Below are 22021 nucleotides of genomic sequence, written 5' to 3' on the forward strand. Positions count from 1 at the left end.
TAGTTCAAGGTCATGGTGGTAAACCACAGCTCTCAGGCGTTGACCATCCATTCATCACCCCTACGGGATTTGCGTCAAGGGCGTTGGGTTGGGGGGGGGGTGGTTTTGTGTGGCGTATATTTTTTGTTGACATGTGTGTGTGCGTGTAAGCCCGTATTGTGTCTCTGTTCCGGGACCTTGATGTATTACGCAGTCGCTAGTCCAAAGTCAACAACAACAGGTGTGTGTCCATAAGAGACAAGAAGGGAGTTAGTTATGTCTTCGCTGCAGTGTCCTTCAGGAAAGTCTCAAAGACAGGGAAACAATCCAAATTAGAATGATTTGTATGCGAGTGAAAATAAAAATCTGCTTTTCACTCTAAATCAGGGGTGGGCATTACGTCGATCGCGATCGACTGGTCGATGTCGGAGGGTGTGTCAGTCGATCTCAAGCCAGGCATTAAAAAATAGACATAAAAATGAGCAATCATCAATCATACCAAGACTTCACTTTCGTCAGTTGTTTGACATTCTCGGCACCCGAGGATCTTGTGAGATGACGCTGGCTGCTGCGAGATCATATTTAAGAAAAAAAACACTAACAGGGCGGACGCAGAGAAACACATTTTATTTCTAGAGACTCCATACCTACTGTCAAAACTCTAAAGAGCGACTGCACAGTTCCTGTCTTCACCATAAAAGACCTGCTTCATCCTGCCTGTGCTAACAAAATAAGAGTCTCAGAAAGCTAGCGTGCACAAGCTAGCAAGCTACGGAGTTTGGTGCCAATGTATTTCTCCCCCGCCCTCAGCGACCGCTTTCTCACTTGCTTGCCCACCCGCACACTCACTGACGTCACTCACCTGCTGCCAGACATTAAAGGGCCACACACATATGCTACTCTCATAACAAAGTGTTTAAAAAGGAGTATGCAAGTTGGACAAATGAGATGCCAAATCCAACCACTTTCATGTGGTATTGGACAGAAAGGAGGACTTTTTTTTTTCCTCCATTTGAAAATGCGGACGTTATCAGCACCACTGTCTAATTCCAATCAATGCAAGTCATCAGAATCAGGTAATACACCAACTTATATTCTTGTCTTCATGAAAGAAAGGAATCTATGTGTGTTAAACATGCTTGTATTGTCATTAAACATCATTAACTTGTTAACAAAAATGTCTCTTTCATAAATAAATAAATATAAATTATAAATAGGAATGAGGTAGATCTCCTCGACTTGGTCAATTAAAAAGTAGCTCGCCTGCAGAGAAAGTGTGAGCGCCCCTGCTCTAAATTGTCTATTACTGGTCCTCAAACCTGCGGGGTAGACAGTCCGATGTGATCCACAGTTCTTCCCGCATCCTCCAATCATTTGTGGCAGGTTTGGGGTACTTTGAAGACTGCCAGCAACTTCCAAATTGTCGACAAACCAGAGCAACGCTTACTCCAATCAGCAGATGTCCTGTTGTCATAATTCCGAATAGGTGGATATCTTCACGACAGCAGGTTCCCCCAAACCCAAGATTTTGTCAATTTTGTTGAGGCCAGTTAAATAGTTCCAATGTTTAGATTTGGAGAGCAGTGCAAAAAGAGGCAACAAGAAAGTTAATCAATCAATCAATCAATGTTTATTTATATAGCCCCAAATCACAAATGTCTCAAAGGGCTGCACAAATCATTACGACTACAACATCCTCGGAAGAACCCACAAAAGGGCAAGGAAAACTCACACCCAGTGGGCAGGGAGAATTCACATTCAGTGGGACGCCAGTGACAATGCTGACTATGAGAAACCTTGGAGAGGACTTCAGATGTGGGCACCCCCCCCCCCCCCTAGGGGACCGAAAGCAATGGATGTCGAGCGGGTCTAACATGATACTGTGAAAGTTCAATCCATAGTGGCTCCAAGACAGCAGTGAGAGTCCCGTCCACAGGAAACCATCTCAAGCGGATCAGCAGCGTAGAGATGTCCCCAACCGATACAGGCGAGCGGTCCATCCTGGGTCCCGACGAGCGGTCCATCCTGGGTCTCGACTCTGGACAGTCAGTACTTCATCCATGGTCATCGGACCGGACCCCCTCCACAAGGGAGGGGGGGACATAGGAGAAAGAAAAGAAGCGGCAGATCAACTGGTCTAAAAAGGAGGTCTATTTAAAGGCTAGAGTATACAGATGAGTTTTAAGATGAGACTTAAATGCTTCTACTGACAAAACAAAAAAAAGTTAAGACGAAACAAAGAAGCAAGCAGGAGAGATAAGGGAGAGGAAAGGGGAGCGTCCGCCCTCGATGAGTGCCAGAGAGAAAGCTAATAAAAAAGCCTTACCTGTACCGGAAGTAGCAGACGATGTGCGCGTGACGTCATGGGTTGTGGAGCTCCTCACATCTGAACATTGTTTACAATCATGGCCACCAGCAGCTAGAGCGATTCGGACCGAGAAAGCTACAATTTCCCCATTAATTTGAGCGAGGATGAAAGATTTGTGGATGAGGAAAGTGAGAGTGAAGGACTAGGAAAAAAAAAAGGCGAGGGCAGTGAGAGCGATTCAGATGTTATTACACACATTTACTAGGATAATTTTGGAAAATCCCTTATCTGCTTATTGTGTTACTAGTGTTTTAGTGAGATTATATAGTACCTGAAAGTCGGAGGGGTGTGGTCACGGGTGTGTTGACCGCCAGTGTCTCTGAGGGAAGCCACGCAGCTGCAACATGACACAAGCTCAGCTGATCCCTCCAGTAAGAGCCGACTTATTACCACAATTTTCTCACCGAAACCTGCCGGTTGACATGTAGTCGGGGTCCATGTTCGCTTGACCGCTCTGATCCATAGTAAAGCTTCACCTTTGGGAATTTTAATCAAGGAAACACCGGCTGTGTTTGTGTTGCTAAAGTCAGCTGCGGTGCACCGCTTCCCACCTACATCTTTCTTCTTTGATGTCTCCATTATTAATTGAACAAATTGCAAAAAGATTCAGCAACACAGATGTCCAGAATACTGTGTAATTATGCGATTAAAGCAGACTACTTATAGCTTGGATCGGGCTGGAAAAAAATGTCCGCTACAATCCGAGACGTTACGCGCACGCGTCATCAACAGGATACCTCGCGGGAAATTTAAAATTGCAATTTTAGTAAACTAAAAAGGCCGTATTGGCATGTGTTGCAATGTTAATATTTCATCATTGATATATAAACTATCAGACTGCGTGGTCGCTAGTTGTGGCTTTCAGTAGGCTTTTGAATCACCGCCCTTTTGAAATTAAATTTACTCACGGCTATCAGTGCCGTGTGCTTATCTGCTAGTGGAAGTTGACAATGTTAGCAGCTGACAAGATGACGGTCTATTTATAGTCCCTGCAACTGTTGATCATTTTGACTGAGAAGCCGTCAGCCACACAAGGCAAATATAATTGCCTGTGATGTTGCAGTGAACAGCATTCCCTTTTGTACTTGCTAAAATATTGAAGTTAAAAGACGGAAAATCTTATTGTGCATGCTTGAATTACAAACCCCGTTTCCATATGAGTTGGGAAATTGTGTTAGATGTAAATATAAACAGAATACAATGATTTGCAAATCCTTTTCAACCCATATTCAGTTGAATGCACTACAAAGACAAGATATTTGATGTTCAAACTCATAAACTTTGTTTTTTTTTGCAAATAATTAATTTAGAATTTAATTGCTGCAACAGGTGCCAAAGTAGTTGGGAAAGGGCATGTTCACCACTGTGTTACATCACCTTTTCTTTAAAAAATATAAAAAATTAAGTAAATAAATAAATAATAGATGATAAAATACAGTTTATTAAACATTTATTATATAATAAAATAAATGTTTAATACAAACAATGTATGAACATAAATATGTTTTAATAATGTATAATATCTAGAAAAATTACATGGATCAAAGTTATTGCAAATAAAATACATAAATACTTAAATATGTTTTAAATATATTGTCCAAATAAACCACCACATAAGGAAACACTTAATAATACATTTAAAAAAAGAATAATAAAACAAAAAAATTATAATAGATTATAAAATGCAGTTTATTACACATTTATTACATTACAAAATAAATGTTGTATACAAAAAATGGATAAACATAAATATGTTTTTATAATATATAATATCTAGAAAAATTACGTAGATCAAAGTTATTACAAATAAAATACATAAATAGTCAAATATATTGTCCAAATAAAACACCACATAAGGAGACTCTGATTAATACATTTAAAATTGTTTAAAACAAAATTTGAATAAATAAAAAAATAATGATTTATAAAATACAGTTTATTACACATTTTATTATATAATAAAAGAAATGTTGCATACAAAAAATTTATGAACATGAATGTGTTTTAATAATATACCATATCTACAAACATTACATAGATTAAAGTTATTACAAATAAAATACATATATAGTCAAATATGTTTTAAATACATTGTCCAAATAAAACACCACGTAAGGAATTTCTTAATAATACATTTAAAATTGTTTAAAAAATAAAAAAATAAAAAAATAATAGATTATAAAAAACAGTTTATTAGATATTTTTACATAATAAAAGAAATGTTGCATACAACAAATTGATGAACATAAATATGTTTTAATAATATATAATATCTACAAAAATTATGTGGATTAAAGTTGTTACAAATAAAATACATATATAGTCAAATATGTTTTAAATACATTGTCCAAATAAAACACCATGTAAGGAAACTCTTAATAATACATTTAAAATTGTTAATTTTTTTTTTAATAAAATACAGTTTATTAGACATTGATTACATAATAAAATAAATGTTGTATACAAAAAATTGAGGAACTTAAATATGTTGAATAATATATAATATCTAGAAAAATTATGTAAATCAAAATTATTACTAATAAAATACATAAATAGTCAAATTTGTTTTGTATACATTGTCATAATAAAACACCACATAAGGAAACCCTTCAAGTTGAATAATACATAAATAATATATATTTAATAATAGATGATAAAATACAATGCACTACAAATGTTTTGTATCATAAAAAAACAGGTTGCAGAAAAAAAAACACATCAAGCATAAAGTAAATACAAATAAAGTTTAATATGTAACCAAATATGTTGAAAAACACAAAGCACAATTATGCATAAAAAACATTTAGACGAATAACATATTTTCTGGGAAATATTAAGCTGTTGTGTAATCGTGCAAACCAACCAAGATTCACTTTCCAAGAAAAAATGACTTTATTAGATTATCCATCAGTTCATTCGCTGCCTGTTGATTAACCGACAAGACATGAACTCTCCTCTTGCCGTAAAGTGAAGCATGTGTTTGCCCGAATCCAAACTCCAGACGACACAGCCGAAACTCTCCGGTGTCATCTGGCTCTGTAATCGCTCTTTTATACAAACACTGCTTGCTCAAAGACGGCCCCACCCAGCCAGCCGCTGTATTTGCTCTTCGGGCTATTATGCATTTACCAACATCCATGCAGCAGCAGGAGCAGCTTTTTCCTCTTCTTCATGGCGCAGAAGCTCAGTCTCCTGGTTTGGGACAAGGCGGCTGTTGTCGTGTGTGCAGGATAATGTTGGGCCTGCCTCTAATGGCTAATGGCGGCCTCTTTTGCATCCTCCTTGTCTGCTGCCAGCACCATGCCAACTGGGCCAGGCTCATCAATGCTACACACACACACACACACACACGCACACACACACACAAAGTATTCATGTGTAGATGCTCTGTTTGTCTCCTCCTATCTAATTAGCCTCTATTAAGCGCATGTCTGCGCTAAGCTTGTTAAAACGTCACACAAATCGTTGTTTTCTCTTTAGCAAGCCACAAATACAAAGCTGGATTTTCACTCCTCTTTCGCCAGCACAATGCAGTCTGATTTCTAAGCGTGTTTAGCCAGCATATCAGGCCACGTTTGCCCTAGATTTCTGCACATTTTTAATCAAAATGAACATCCCGATGTTCCAAAATAACAGTCAAGACGGCTTTTGCCAGCGTATTATTCCTATTGCAATATACAAACCCCGTTTCCATATGAGTTGGGAGATTGTGTTAGGATAGAATAGAATAGAATGGGCTTTATTGTCATTATATTCGCATATAACGAGATTAAAGACTCCAATTTAAGGTGCGGTAGTGGGAACAAATATGGGGTGAAATAAATAACACAAGAGGTAATAAAGGAAAAACTAACAATTGAAATAAACAGACTACTATCCAATAAAAATAATAAGCATTCCTGTACAATATACAAAACACTATAGAAATACAAAATACTGTACAATATACAGAACAAGACAAGAGTACCGTTAGATGTAAATATAAACAGAATACAATGATTTGCGTAACCGTTTCAACCCATAATTCAGTTGAATGCACTACAAAGACAAGATATTTGATGTTCAAACTCATAAACTTTATTTTTTTTTGCAAATAAAAATTAACTTAGAATTTCATGACTGCAACATGTGCCCAAGTAGTTGGGAAAGGGCATGTTCACCACTGTGTTACATCACCTTTTCTTTTAACAACACTGAGGAACTGAGGAAACTAATTGTTGAAGCTTTGAAAGTGGAATTCTTTCCCATTCTTGTTTTCTGTAGAGCTTCAGTCCTTCAACAGTCCGGGGTCTCCGCTGTCATATTTTATGCTTCATAATGCACCACACATTTTCGATGAGAGGCAGGTCTGGACTGCAGGCGGACCTTTTTTTTTTACGTAGCCACGCTGTTGTAACACGTGCTGAATGCGGCTTGGCATTGTCTTGCTGAAATAAGCAGGGGCGTCCATGAAAAAGACGGCGCTTAGATGGCAGCATATGTTGTTCCAAAACCTGTATGTACCTTTCAGCATTAATGGTGCCTTCACAGATGTGTAAGTTACCCATGCCTTGGGCACTAATGCACCCCCATACCATCACAGATGCTGGCTTTTGAAATTTGCGTCGATAACAGTCTGGATGGTTCGCTTCCCCTTTGGTCCAGATGACACGATGTTGAATATTTCCAAAAACAATTTGAAATGTGGACTCGTCAGACCACAGAACCGTTTTCCACTTTGCATCAGTCCATCTTAGATGATCTCGGGCCCAGAGAAGCCGGCGGCGTTTCTGGATGTCGTTGATAAATGGTTTTCACTTTGCATAGTAGAGCTTTAACTTGCACTTACAGATTTAGCGACAAACTGTATTTAGTGACAGTGGTTTTCTGAAGTGTTCCTGAGCTCATGTGGTGATATCCTTTAGAGATTGATGTGGGTTTTTGATACATTGCCGTCTGAGGGATGGATGTCATGGTCATTTAATGTTGGTTTCCGGCCATGCCGCTTACATGGAGTGATTTCTCCAGATTCTCTGAACCTTTTGATGATATTATGGACCGTAGATGTTGAAATCCCTAAATTTCTTGCAATTGTACTTTGAGAAACGTTGTTCTTAAACTGTTTGACTATTTGCTCACACAGTTGTGGACAAAGGGGTGTACCTCGCCCCATCCTTTCTTGTGAAAGACTGAGCATTTTTTGGAAAGCTGTTTTTATACCCAATCATGGCACCCACCTGTTCCCAATTAGCCTGCACACCTGTGGGATGTTCCAAATAAGTGTTTGATGAGCATTCCTCAACTTTATCAGTATTTATTGCCACCTTTCCCAACTTCGTTGTCACGTGTTGCTAGCAGCAAATTCTAAAGTTAATGATTATTTGCCCAAAAAAAAATGTTAATCAGTTTGAACATCAAATATGTTGTCTTTGTAGCATATTCAGCTGAATATGGGTTGAAAATGATTTGCAAATCATTGTATTCTGTTTATATTTACATCTAACACAATTTCCCAACTCATATGGAAACGGGGTTTGTATTTTGTGTCATAAACAAAAAAAATGAGCCAGTCCTGACCGAATGTTTTGTGGAACCTCCTATTTTGCCAGCTAAGCTACTTCTTTTGCTTGCATATTATTCAAAATTGTATACATTTTGTGTCAAAAATGTAAAGCGTTATCAAAGCACTCAGATCTTTCCAGATATTTTGGCCTATTTTGTGTCATAACCAACAAAAACGGGCCAGTCCTGACCGAATGTTTGTGGAACCTCCTATTTTGCATGCTAAGCTACTTCTTTTGCTAGCATATTATCCAGAATTGTATACATTTTGCGTCAAAAAAGTTAGCCAAATCGTATTTTTAATTTTTTTTAAATAAAAAACCCACTTCATTTACTAGAAAAGAATTCAGATTTTCAAAAAAATAAGCCAGTCATTGGCTAGATATATGGTAGAACTTCTTCTGCTAGCAAAACCTCTTATTGGGCTATTACTGAGACACCATTTTATTGTAATTTTTTCTCAATTTTGCTGAGTATAAAAATCAAACAAGTAAATCTATATTGTCATTATTATATCCATAATTACTTGCTGAAGAGCAGCAAAACTTTTTATTGATTTAATTTTTGGCCAAAATGCCACTTCTTTTGCCAGCAGAGTACCACAACTTTTTCTTCTCACCTCCGCGTATTTTGGATCAACTTCTGACTCGCAAAAATGTGTCCGCCGACTTTCGAACTACACCGTGAAATCACTTCTTTTACCAGCATATGCCTACTAGTTTTTTTTACAAACTTCTTTCGGCAGGAAGGTTTCTTCTTTGGTCGATACAGAGACACTATTTCTCGGCAGATTTTAGATCGATAACACCAAAGCTGAAGCGGATTTAATACAATTTGCCCGTTAAGCTAGGAGCCAACTACAGTTGTGCTCATAAGTTTACATAACCTGGGAGAATTTATGATTTCTTGGCCATTCTTCAGAGAATATGAATGATAAAAGCTGAGAAAGGGAAAAATGGGCTGCATGGTCAAGTGGCCAAAAAGTTCAATTTTGGTTTCATCACTCCAAATTACTTTGTTCCAGAAGTTTTGAGGCTTGTCTTTGTGCTGTTTGGCGTAATATGAGCGGGATAATTTGTGACATTTGTGCAGAAATGGCTTTCTTCCGGCGACTCGACCATGCAGCCCATTTTTCTTCAAGTGCCTCCTTATTGTGCATCTTGAAACAGCCACACCACAATTTTTCAGGGAGTCCTGTATTTCAGCTGAAGTTATACATGGATATTTCTTTGCATCTTGAACAATTTTCCTGACTATTGTGGCTGAAATCTGTGCTGGTCTACCTGAATCCCTCATTTTCCACTACTTAATCAGCGTTTGAACACTGCTGATTGGCATTCTCAATTCCTTGGATACCTTTATATACCCCTTTCCTGTTCAATCACCTTTTCTGGCAGATCCTTTGACAATTATTTTGCCTTCCCCATGACTCAGAATACACAAACATCTGAGCTGCACTGGATGAAAGATGCAATGGTCTGTCAGAAGCCCAGAAACTCACTGACCTTTTACACACACATTAATTACAAACAAGCAGGTCACAGGTGAGGATTGGAACCTTGATTAGCCGTTCAAACCTGTTTGTGTCAACTTTTGTACATGTTATCGGATCAAAGTCACTGGGATATGTAAACTTTCGATAAGGGTCATTTGGGTACTTTCTTTTGTCATTTTGATTTAAAAAGAGTAAACACAGTTGTTTGCCAATACATAGCTTCACACAACCATTAAGCATGAGTGGAAGAAAGGTTTTTGTGTTATCATTCATATTCTCTGAAGAATGGGCAATAGATTATAAATTCTCCCAGGGTATGTAAACTTATGAGCATATATTTTATATTTGTCAACACATATTTTTGCACATTTTGCGTGGAATGCAAACAAAAAACTGCACCCCCCCCTTGTTTTTAACCCCACCTTGGACCTGCAACTTTCACAGAGACAGTTCAAAGCAAATAATCTCCAATTTGCAGCAAAGAAGTGTGTGATTGTGTGTGGTTGTGTAGATGTGTGTGTTGACATTGGGACCTCCCCTGCCACCAACCCTGGGAAAGACGAGTGTGTGTGTGTGTGTGTGTGTGTGTGTGTGTGTGTGTGTTCTTGTATTGCTACCCTTCTTGAGACATCAACAAAGTAAAGCACTTTCCATATGAGGAGGTGTGAACAAGTAAAGACATAAAACATGGTCACAATACGGAAAATCATTGCATCTAATAGAGAATGTCTAAATTAGGGTGGTCCCAAAAAAGATGGATTTTTCAAATTGACTCTGTTGCAAGTCTTGTGTATTCTTTGTTTGTGTGCGCTATGGCTATTGAGTTGTTTTTTTTCCTGTTGTCAGAGACATACTAAGAAAAAAAAATAAAACATACTAAAACCTTACCTTTTTTATATTTGCATTGTTTGTATATATTATTAATGTTGTAAGTACAAATCTTTATATTTCTAGAGAGGGTGGTCCTAAAGAGGTAGGCATTTTTGCAGGTCTCAATAAGGTAACAAATACAAGAAAGTGTGTGTATGTGTGTGTGTGTGTCTTTGTGTGTTTTCTTGTATTTCTACCCTTGTTGGGACACCAACAAGGAAAAGTACCTTCCATATGAGGAGGTGTGAACAAGTTAGGACATAAAACATGGTCCCAATACGGAAAACCATAGCATCTAATAGAGAATGTCTAAATTAGGGTGGTCCCAAAAAAGATGGATTTTTCAAATTGACTCTGTTGCAAGTCTTGTGTATTCTTTGTTTGTGTGCGCTATGGCTATTGAGTTGTTTTTTTTTCCTGGTGTCAGTCTGGACCCCCTCCAGCCTTAGACTGAACATTATTCTAGGCCGGCGTTTGAACTCAACAACCTACCGATCTCAAATAGAGACATACTAAGAAAAAAAAATAAAACATACTAAAACCTTACCTTTTTTATATTTGCATTGTTTTTATATATTATCAATGTTGTAAGTACAAATCTTTATATTTCTAGAGAGGGTGGTCCTAAAGAGGTAGGCATTTTTGCAGGTCTCAATAAGGTAACAAATACAAGAAAGTGTGTGTATGTGTGTGTGTGTCTTTGTGTGTTTTCTTGTATTTCTACCCTTGTTGGGACACCAACAAGGAAAAGTACCTTCCATATGAGGAGGTGTGAACAAGTTAGGACATAAAACATGGTCCCAATACGGAAAACCATAGCATCTAATAGAGAATGTCTAAATTAGAGTGGTCCCAAAAAGGAGGGATTTTTCAAATTGACTCTGTTGCAAGTCTTGTGTATTCTTTGTTTGTGTGCGCTATGGCTATTGAGTTGTTTGTTTTCCTGGTGTCAGTCTGGACCCCCTCCAGCCTTAGACTGAACATTATTCTAGGCCGGCGTTTGAACTCAACGACCTACCGATCTCAAATAGAGACATAATAAGAAAAAAAAAAAAAATACTAAAACCTTACCTTTTTTATATTTGCATTGTTTGTATATATTATTAATGTTGTAAGTACAAATCTTTATATTTCTAGAAAGGGTGGTCCTAAAGAGGTAGGCATTTTTGCAGGTCTCAAATACAAGAAAGTGTGTGTAATTGTGTGTGTGTCTGTGTGTGTTTTCTTGTATTTCTACCCTTGTTGGGACACCAACAAGGAAAAGTACCTCCCATATGAGGAGGTGTGAACAAGTTAGGACATAAAACATGGTCCCAATACGGAAAACCATAGCATCTAATAGAGAATGTCTAAATTAGGGTGGTCCCAAAAAGGAGGGATTTTTCAAATTGACTCTGTTGCAAGTCTTGTGTATTCTTTGTAACTTGTGTGCGTTATGGCTATTGAGGTTTTTTTTTCCTGGTGTCAGTCTGGACCCCCTCCAGCCTTAGACTGAACATTATTCAAGGCCGGCGTTTGAATTCAACAACCTACCGATCTCAAATAGAGACATACTAAGAAAAAAAATAAAACATACTAAAACCTTACCTTTTTTATATTTGCATTGTTTTTATATATTATTAATGTTGTAAGTACAAATCTTTATATTTCTAGAGAGGGTGGTCCTAAAGAGGTAGGCATTTTTGCAGGTCTCAATAAGGTAAGAAATACAAGAAAGTGTGTGTATGTGTGTGTGTGTCTTTGTGTGTTTTCTTGTATTTCTACCCTTGTTGGGACACCAACAAGGAAAAGTACCTTCCATATGAGGAGGTGTGAACAAGTTAGGACATAAAACATGGTCCCAATACGGAAAACCATAGCATCTAATAGAGAATGTCTAAATTAGGGTGGTCCCAAAAAGGAGGGACTTTTCAAATTGACTCTGTTGCAAGTCTTGTGTATTCTTTGTTTGTGTGCGCTATGGCTATTGAGTTGTTTGTTTTCCTGGTGTCAGTCTGGACCCCCTCCAGCCTTAGACTGAACATTATTCTAGGCCGGCGTTTGAACTCAACGACCTACCTATCTCAAATAGAGACATACTAAGAAAAAAAAAATATATATATACTAAAACCTTACCTTTTTTATATTTGCATTGTTTGTATATATTATTAATGTTGTAAGTACAAATCTTTATATTTCTAGAAAGGGTGGTCCTAAAGAGGTAGGCATTTTTGCAGGTCTCAAATACAAGAAAGTGTGTGTACTTGTGTGTGTGTGTGTGTTTTCTTGTATTTCTACCCTTGTTGGGACACCAACAAGGAAAAGTACCTTCCATATGAGGAGGTGTGAACAAGTTAGGACATAAAACATGGTCCCAATACGGAAAATCATAGCATCTAATAGAGAATGTCTAAATTAGGGTGGTCCCAAAAAGGAGGGATTTTTCAAATTGACTCTGTTGCAAGTCTTGTGTATTCTTTGTAACTTGTGTGCGCTATGGCTATTGAGGTTTTTTTTTCCTGGTCTCAGTCTGGACCCCATCCCTCGGGAGTCCAGCCATAGACTGAACATTTTTATACTGCCCCCCAACCCCCATCCCCTCCCCCACAATGTTTACCTGTTTTCCGCCTTTTTAAAAGACCCTGGTCCTGTTCTTCCTCCCTGTAATGTTTGTCTGCTCTTGTGTGGGACTGTGCTGAAAACTGTGTGTCGGTTTTAAAAGCGCTCCTCCTCTTGCCATCATATGTAATAACAAGTGTGTGTAAAAAATTGAAATGCGCCCCCTTTGGCCGGAATTAATAATAATTAAAAAAATCAATATGTACATAAGTTAAAGTACCAATGATTGTCACACACACACTAGGTGTGGTGAAATCAACTTTTGCATTTGATCCATCACCCTCACCCCCTGGGAGGTGAGGGGAGCAGTGAGCAGCAGCGGTGGCCATGCCCGGGAATTATTTTGTTGATTTAACCCCCAATTCCAAGCAGAGAGGTAACGAGTCCCTTTTTAATAGTCTTCGGTATGACTCGCCCGGGGTTTGAACTCACGACCTACCGATCTCATATAGAGACATACTAAAAAAAAAAATACTAAAACCTTTTTTATATTTGCATAGTTTTTATATATTATTGGATGGATGGATAGATAGATAGATAGTTCTTTGTCATTGCACAAGTACAACGAAACGTTGTTTTCAGCACAAACCTGTTCAATATTAGACAAATAAACAGTGTACAGGATTACAGAACAGGAACACTAAAAGATGGGAAAACGGTATAACGCTGGTGAAGGATGAGTAAAAAAATACAATCTAGACTGGGCTCCTAAGGGGGCCCAGTCTGGAGTGGGAAAAAAAACTCCATAGCAAAGCACATATACATATTACAACATACATCTCGAGATATCTAGCAACAGAGGGAAGGGAGTGCGGGGGTCATGGTGGTAGGCCGCAGCTCTCAGGCGCTTTTTTTTTTTTTTTTCATCCAATCTACGGGATTTGCGTCGAGGGCGTTGGATTGTATGTTGTACATTCAAATCTTTATATTTCTAGAAAGGGTAGTCCTAAATAGGTAGGCATTTTTCACAAGTCTCAAGAAGTTAACAAATACAAGTGTGTGTGTGTGTGTGTGTGTGTGTGTGTGTGTGTGTGTGTGTGTGTGTGTGTGTGTGTGTGTGTGTGTGCGGGCCCCTAGGCTCAATTAATTCTTCAACCCAACATGAGCCACTCCCGTCCCTCTGCACTGAAACCTGCGTGGGGGTCTCAGGTCTTTGGTACACACACACACACACACACACACACACACACACACACACCCTAGCCGTGGTTCCAGTAAGAGCCTTGGGTTATGCAGTACAGCGTCACAAGAGTGATCTGTCACCTTGGTGATCGTGTGCGGTGGTGGGAGGCTTTATTCCGGCCTCAGCAGATCATGTGATGAAAACATACACTCCCGGGGGTTTTTTTTTTTGTTTTTTTTTTTTTCCAAAAATAATCATGACTTTCTTTGTAGCAGAACTGTTTCTTTTGCTAGCAAATCGTCATCATCTTTTAAAGGCCTACTGAAATGAGATGTTCTTATTTAAACGGGGATAGCAGGTCCATTCTATGTGTCATACTTGATCATTTCGCGATATTGACATATTTTTGCTGAAAGGATTTAGTAGAGAACATCCACGATAAAGTTCGCAACTTTTGGTCGCTGATAAAAAAGCCTTGCCTGTACCGGAAGTAGCAGACGATGTACGCGTGACGTCACGGGTTGTGGAGCTCCTCACGTTGTTTACAATCATGGCCACCAGCAGCGAGAGCGATTCGGACCGAGAAAGCCACGATTTCCCCATTAATTTGAGCGAGGATGAAAGATTTGTGGATGAGGAAAGTGAGAGTGAAGGACTAGGAAAAAAAAGGACTATACACTGGGAGCGATTCAGATGTTATCAAACAAATTTACTAGGATAATTCTGTAAAATCCCTTATCTGCTTATTGTGTTACTAGTGTTTTAGTGAGATTATATGGTCATACTTGTACGATCTGAAGATCGGCCCGGCACCTTTCTTCAGCACCAGTCGACGGGTGGCGGCGATTTCCATCTCTGCCCTTCGCAAGGAACCCTCTTCGAAACACGATCTTTCGAAATGATCGCTGCATAATACACTGTACTTTGTGTGTGTGGCACAATCCAACCGTGTTCGCCTGACCGCTCTGTTCCATAGTAGAGCTTCACCGTCATCTTTCGGGAATGTAAACAATGAAACACCGGCTGTGTTTGTTTTGCTGAAGGCGGCCGCAATACACCGCTTCCCAATTACAGCTTTCTTCTTTGACGTCTCCATTATTCATTGAACAAATTGCAAAAGATTCAGCAACACAGATGTCCAGAATACTGTGTAATTATGCGATGAAAACTGATGACTTATAGTTGGGAACGGTGCTAGAACAGAATGTCCTCTACAATGTGTGACATCACGCGCACGCGTCGTTTCAGCAGGATACTTCGGCGCGAAATTTAAAATTGCAATTTAGTAAACTAAAAAGGCCGTATTGGCATGTGTTGCAATGTTAATATTTCATCATTGATATATAAACTATCAGACTGTGTGGTCGCTAGTAGTGGCTTTCAGTAGGCCTTTAACACAACGGATTGCACATTTTTAATCAATTTGAACCAAAATAATCCAGAGTCTCAATATTAAGCACCCACCCTGTTCACTAGCATACAAAAAACTATTAACATATCAACATATCACGATATAAGTGTTTTATATTGTTCGATATTAATAATTATTGGTGTTTTTTTATGACCTATGGCTATGGTAAATTAAGACCAGAAGAAAAATATATTAAATAGAGATGTCCGATAATGGCTTTTTTGCTGATATCCCGATATTGTCCAACTTTTAATTACCGATTCCGATATCAACCAATACCGATATATACATTCGTGGAATTAACACAATATTTTGACTAATTTTGTTGTGATGCCCCGCTGGATGCATTAAACAATATAACAAGGTTTTCCAAAATAAATCAACTCAAGTTATGGAAAAAAATGCCTGCATGGCACTGCCATATTTATTATTGAAGTCACAAAGTGCATTATTTTTTTTAACATGCGTCAAAACAGCAGCTTGGAATTTGCAATTTGGGACATGATCTCCCTGAGAGAGCATGAAGAGGTTGAGGTGGGCGGGGTTGGGAGAGTTAGTGCTGCAAGAGTTTCTGGGTATTTGTTCTGTTGTGTTTATGTTGTGTTACGGTGCGGTTATTCTCCCGAAATGTCTTTGTCATTCTTGTTTGGTGTGGGTTCACAGTGTGGCGCATATTTGTAACAGTGTTAGACGGCGTGGCGCAGTGGGAGAGTTTGCCGTGCGCAACCCGAGTGTCCGTAGTTCAATCCCCACCTAGTACCAACCTCGTCACGTCCGTTGTGTCCTTGAGCAAGACACTTCAGCCTTGCTCCTGATGGGTGCTGGTTAGCGCCTTGCATGGCAGCTCCCTCCATCAGTGTGTGAATGTGTGTGTGAATGGGTAAATGTGGAAGTAGTATCAAAGCGCTTTGAGTACCTTGAAGGTAGAAAAGCGCTATACAAGTACAACCCATTTATCATTATCATTTAAAAATTAACTTATTACGAATAACTGCAGGACCTCTTCTTGTGCCAGCATGACATGGCAACATGCTCTACATACACTGGTTCTTGTAGCACTCATTAGGCTAAATCTAGGACCTCGGGTTCTACTTTTAAAGCCGTCTCATGTGTGCTAGTACGACTATAGGATTCCTTGAATTGAATCATTAATTATGGCACATTTGAAGTAGCTTTAATAAAAAAAATACTATAGCTACTTCTTTTGCCGGCATAGAGCCCCATATTGTTGCACATTTGGAGGCAGAACTTCTTTTGCCCACAATACTCCTCTTTAGCCAGCACAGTGCCCTACTGTTCAAGACCAGTATCTCAGCTTTTTGATTGAAAGAAATCATTCCTAATTTTCCCCTCTGTACAACGTCACCTCTTTTGCTCGTAAAGCGCTTCTTTTGCCAGCACTGTGCACTGACCTTTGTGCAGATTTCCAACTCAATCAACTCAATAGCTGTTCATAGTAACTTTTCTTTTGCCAGCAGAGCACCCCAAATGTGTACTGTCGCACATCTCAGGTTAAATTGAACAAAAGCAATCCAGATTTTTTCCCTGGAGGACTAAACTATACATTGGAATCTCTTCTTTTGCCAGCATAGAACGACAAACTTATTTTGCTGGAAAAGCTCTTCTTTTGCCAGCATTGTGCGTCGACTTTTGCGCAGATTTCAATAAATTTGAATCCAAAGTACTAACTAAACACCGGAACCTCTTCTTTTGCCATCATAAAGCCACATATTGTTCCACATTGTGTATTCAGTTGGGACAGATTTTCTTCTCAATAACTAGCTTTAGAACCAAATGTATTTTACCCCAAAAAAAGCTCTTCTTTTGCCAGCATTGTGCATCGACTTTTGCATAGATTTCCACTCATTTGAATCCGAAGGACTAACTAGACACCGGAACCTCTTCTTTTTCCAGCATAGAGCCACATATTGTTGCAAATTGTGTATTAATTTGAGCCAGATTTGCTTCTCAATAAATAGCTGTAGAGCAAAACTCATTTTGCCCGGAAAAAGCCCTTCTTTTGCCAGCATTGTGCACCGACTTTTGCAAAAATTTCCACTAATTTTGATTGAACTTTGACAAAATTAATTATTTAAATTTGCTACTTAAGGAATAGCTGTACAGCGTAATCTTTCTTTTGCCAGCAAATCAGCTTTTTTTGCCAGCAAATCAGGTTCTTTTGCCAGCAGAACACCTCAAATGTGTACTGTCACATATCTCAGGTTAAATTTAACAAAAGCAATCCAGATTTTTCCCTGAAGGACTAACTATACATTGGAATCGCTTCTTTTGCCAGCATAGAACCAAATATAGCTGCACATTTTGTACTAACTTGAGCAAGATTTGCCAGATTTGCTTCTCAAAAACTAGCTGGAGAACCAAACTTATTTTGCTTGAAAAGCCCTTCTTTTGCCAGCATTGTTCATCGACTTTTGCACAGATTTTCCACTCATTTTGAATCCGAAGGACTAAAGGACTAACTAGACACCGGAACCTCTTCTTTTGTCGTCAAAAAGCCACATATTGTTCCACATTGTGTGTTAAGTTGAGCCAGATTTTCTTCTCAATAACTAGCTGTAGAACCAAACGTATTTTACCCGAAAAAAGCTCTTCTTTTGCCAGCATTGTGCATCGACTTTTGCACAGATTTCCACTCGACTTTTGCATAGATTTCCACTCATTTGAATCCGAAGGACTAACTAGACACCGGAACCTCTTCTTTTTCCAGCATAGAGCCACATATTGTTGCAAATTGTGTATTAATTTGAGCCAGATTTGCTTCTCAATAAATAGCTGTAGAGCAAAACTCATTTTGCCCGAAAAAAGCCCTTCTTTTGCCAGCATTGTGCACCGACTTTTGCAAAAATTTCCACTCATTTTGATTGAACTTTGACGAAATTAATTATTTCAATTTGCTACTTAAGGAATACCTGTACAGCGTAATCTTTCTTTTGCCAGCAAATCAGCTTTTTTTGCCAGCATAGCACCCCAAATGTGTACTGTCACACATCTCAGGTTAAATTTAACAAAAGCAATCCAGATTTTTCCCTGAAGGACTAACTATACATTGGAATCGCTTCTTTTGCCAGCATAGAACCAAATATAGCTGCACATTTTGTACTAACTTGAGCAAGATTTGCCAGATTTGCTTCTCAAAAACTAGCCGGAGAACCAAACTTATTTTGCTTGAAAAGCCCTTCTTTTGCCAGCATTGTTCATCGACTTTTGCACAGATTTCCACTCATTTTGAATCCGAAGGACTAAAGGACTAACTAGAAACCGGAACCTCTTCTCTTGCCAGCATAGAGCCACATATTGTTGCACATTGTGTATTAAGTTGAACCAGATTTGCTTCTCAATAACTAACTGTAGAACCAAACATATTTTGCTTGAAAAGCCCTTCTTTTGCCAGCATTGTTCATCGACTTTTGCACAGATTTCCACTCATTTTGAATCCGAAAGACTAAAGGACTAACTAGAAACCGGAACCTCTTCTTTTGCCAGCATAGAGCCACATATTGTTGCACATTGTGTATTAAGTTGAACCAGATTTGCTTCTCAATAACTAACTGTAGAACCAAACATATTTTGCTTGAAAAGCCCTTCTTTTGCCAGCATTGTTCATCGACTTTTGCACAGATTTCCACTCATTTTGAATCCAGCATAGAGCCACATATTGTTGCACATTGTGTATTAAGTTGAACCAGATTTGCTTCTCAATAACTAACTGTAGAACCAAACATATTTTGCTTGAAAAGCTCTTCTTTTGCCAGCATTGTTCACCCACTTTTGCATGGATTTCCACTCATTTTGATTCAACTTTAACAAAATCAATGATTTGGATTTGCCACTTAAGGAATAGTTGTACAGCGTAATCTTTCTTTTGCCAGCAAATCGTCTTCTTTTGCCTGCAGAGCACCACAAGTTTGTACTGTCTCACATTTCGGGTTAAATTTGACAAAATCGATCCAGTTTTATCAAGAAGAGATTAATTGTACACCGGAACATTCTCTTTAGCCAGCATAACACCCTGAATATTATGCAGTTTTTTACAAATTTTGTTTTAACTTCAACACAAACCAATTTGCCACTCAATGAACAGCTGTACAAAATAACTTTTCTTTTGCCAGCATAACACTACAAATTGTGTATTATCGCAGCTATTGAATTAATTTTAACAAAATAAATCCAGATTTTTCCCTTTAGGACTTGAGTTGCCGCTCAAGGATTAGCTATAATGTTGAACAACTTCTTTTGCCAGCATAGAGCAACATGTATTTGGGTCACCGTCAACAAAAACTAACTCTGGCAAAACTCCTTCTGTTTTTTTTAGTTGAGTCTTTATTTGAAGGAACAATGCACAGAAACATTAAGCTCAAAGACAGATATGTTCTGTACCAGATTATAGCTAAATAGCTCATTTCCATCTGCAGTCCCTGGCTATAAGGGATACAAAAATCATGCAATAAAATTATGACAATAAAATCACACCGTAGCATGTAATCAAATTAACAAAAGTCATAAAATGCCCTTTCATGGACACATACTTAATATATAATACAACCACATCTCATTTACATCATCACACAAAGACAATACATTGTTCACATTTGTCATCATTTGTAAAGTAAAAAAACATGACTTTAACAGAAACACCTCACAATTTACAACAAAAATGCTGTCATGGATAAATATAATAAACATTAAGTTGATGTGTCAAACATAGTGGCCACCTTATTGACCGTGTGAGCAGCTTTGATTGCTCCAAAGCCACTTTTTAACTTCAATTGTGAATGAAGAGTAATCTGTTAGACCAGTGATCCCCAAACTACGGCCCGCGGGCCAGAAGCGGCCCGCCAGCGTTCGAGATCTGGCCCCGTAGGAAGTTGAACTTTTTTTTGTCCTTTCTAATCCATTTTCTACCGCTTGTTGCTTGTTACTCTCAGAGTCTCCTAGCTGCTCAGGCAAATCACATTGTCTAAAAATACATTTTCCAATCGATGATAAATATATATATATATATATATATATATATATATATATATACATATATATATATATAAATATATATATATCCATCCATCCATCCATCATCTTCCGCTTATCCAAGGTCGGGTCACGGGGGCAGCAGCCTAAGCAGGGAAGCCCAGACTTCCCTATCTCCAGCCACTTCGTCTAGCTCTTCCCGGGGGATCCCGAGGCGTTCCCAGGCCAGCCGGGAGACATAGTCTTCCCAACGTGTCCTGGGTCTTCCCCGTGGCCTCCTACCAGCTGGACGTGCCCTAAACACCTCCCTAGGGAGGCGTTCGGGTGGCATCCTGACCAGATGCCCGAACCACTTCATCTGGCTCCTCTCGATGTGAAGGAGCAGCGGCTTTACTTTGAGTTCCTCCCGGATGGCAGAGCTTCTCACCCTATCTCTAAGGGAGAGCCCCGCCACACGGCGGAGGGAACTCATTTCGGCCGCTTGTACCCGTGATCTTATTCTTTCGCTCATGACCCAAAGCTCATGACCATAGGTGAGGATGGGAACGTAGATCGACCGGTAAATTGAGAGCTTTGCCTTCCGGCTCAGCTCCCTCTTCACCACAACGGATCGATACAACGTCCGCATTACTGAAGACGCCGCACCGATCCGCCTGTCGATCTCACGATCCACTCTTCCCCCACTCGTGAACAAGACTCCTAGGTACTTGAACTCCTCCATATATATATATATATATATATATATATATATATATATATATATATATATATATATATATATATATATATATATATATATATATATATATATATATATATATATATATATATATATATATATATATATATATATATATATATATATATATATATATATATATATATATATATATATATATATATATATAGGGACGGCGTGGCGCAGTGGGGAGAGTGGCTGTGCGCAACCCGAGGGTCCCCTGGTTCAAATCCCACCTGGAACCAACCTCGTCACGTCCGTTGTGTCCTGAGCAAGACACTTCACCCTTGCTCCTGATGGGTGCTGGTTGGCGCCTTGCATGGCAGCTCCCTCCATCAGTGTGTGAATGTGTGTGTGAATGGGTAAATGTGGAAGTAGTGTCAAAGCGCTTTGAGTACCTTGAAGGTAGAAAAGCGCTATACAAGTACAACCCATTTATCATTTATTTATTTATATATATATATATATATATATATATATCAACAGGCTGGTCAAATTATTTTAACCCAATGCGGCCCCTGGGTCAAACAATTTAGGGACCCCTGTGTTAGACTTTTCAAGTTTGTTGTGAGCTCGTTCCATTCCCTTATGGCTTTATATGAAAAGGCTGATTGTGCAAAAGATGTTTTACATCTGGGTACGCTACACTGCCCCCTGGTGGAGGCTCGTGTGTTCCGAGTTGTCACAGCGGATGTAAACTGGACAAAGTGCTTAAGTGGCGCTGGTGCAGTGTTTTTAGGATTCGATGGGCCATTTGTATTAATGCTAATCTTTGAATGCTCGCTACATTTAGCAATCTATATTTTTGGAGAACTAAACAGTGATGGTGGTGTTGTGGTTTTCGGTCAAGGATTTTGAGCGATTGTTTGTGCAAAGTTTCCAATGGCCTCAGTTTCATTTTGTTATACAAT

General features: G+C 38.7%; 1 protein-coding gene across 3 annotated transcripts in view; it reads left to right on the top strand.

Annotated features, from left to right (window-relative positions):
- elf1 (E74-like ETS transcription factor 1) overlaps positions 1-22021 on the top strand; it is a 163951-nt gene that overhangs the window by 101686 nt on the left and 40244 nt on the right. The gene's annotated exons all lie outside the window — the stretch shown is intronic.

The sequence above is a fragment of the Nerophis ophidion genome, linkage group LG29, assembly GCF_033978795.1.
Source record: "Nerophis ophidion isolate RoL-2023_Sa linkage group LG29, RoL_Noph_v1.0, whole genome shotgun sequence".
Taxonomy (NCBI): domain Eukaryota; kingdom Metazoa; phylum Chordata; class Actinopteri; order Syngnathiformes; family Syngnathidae; genus Nerophis; species Nerophis ophidion.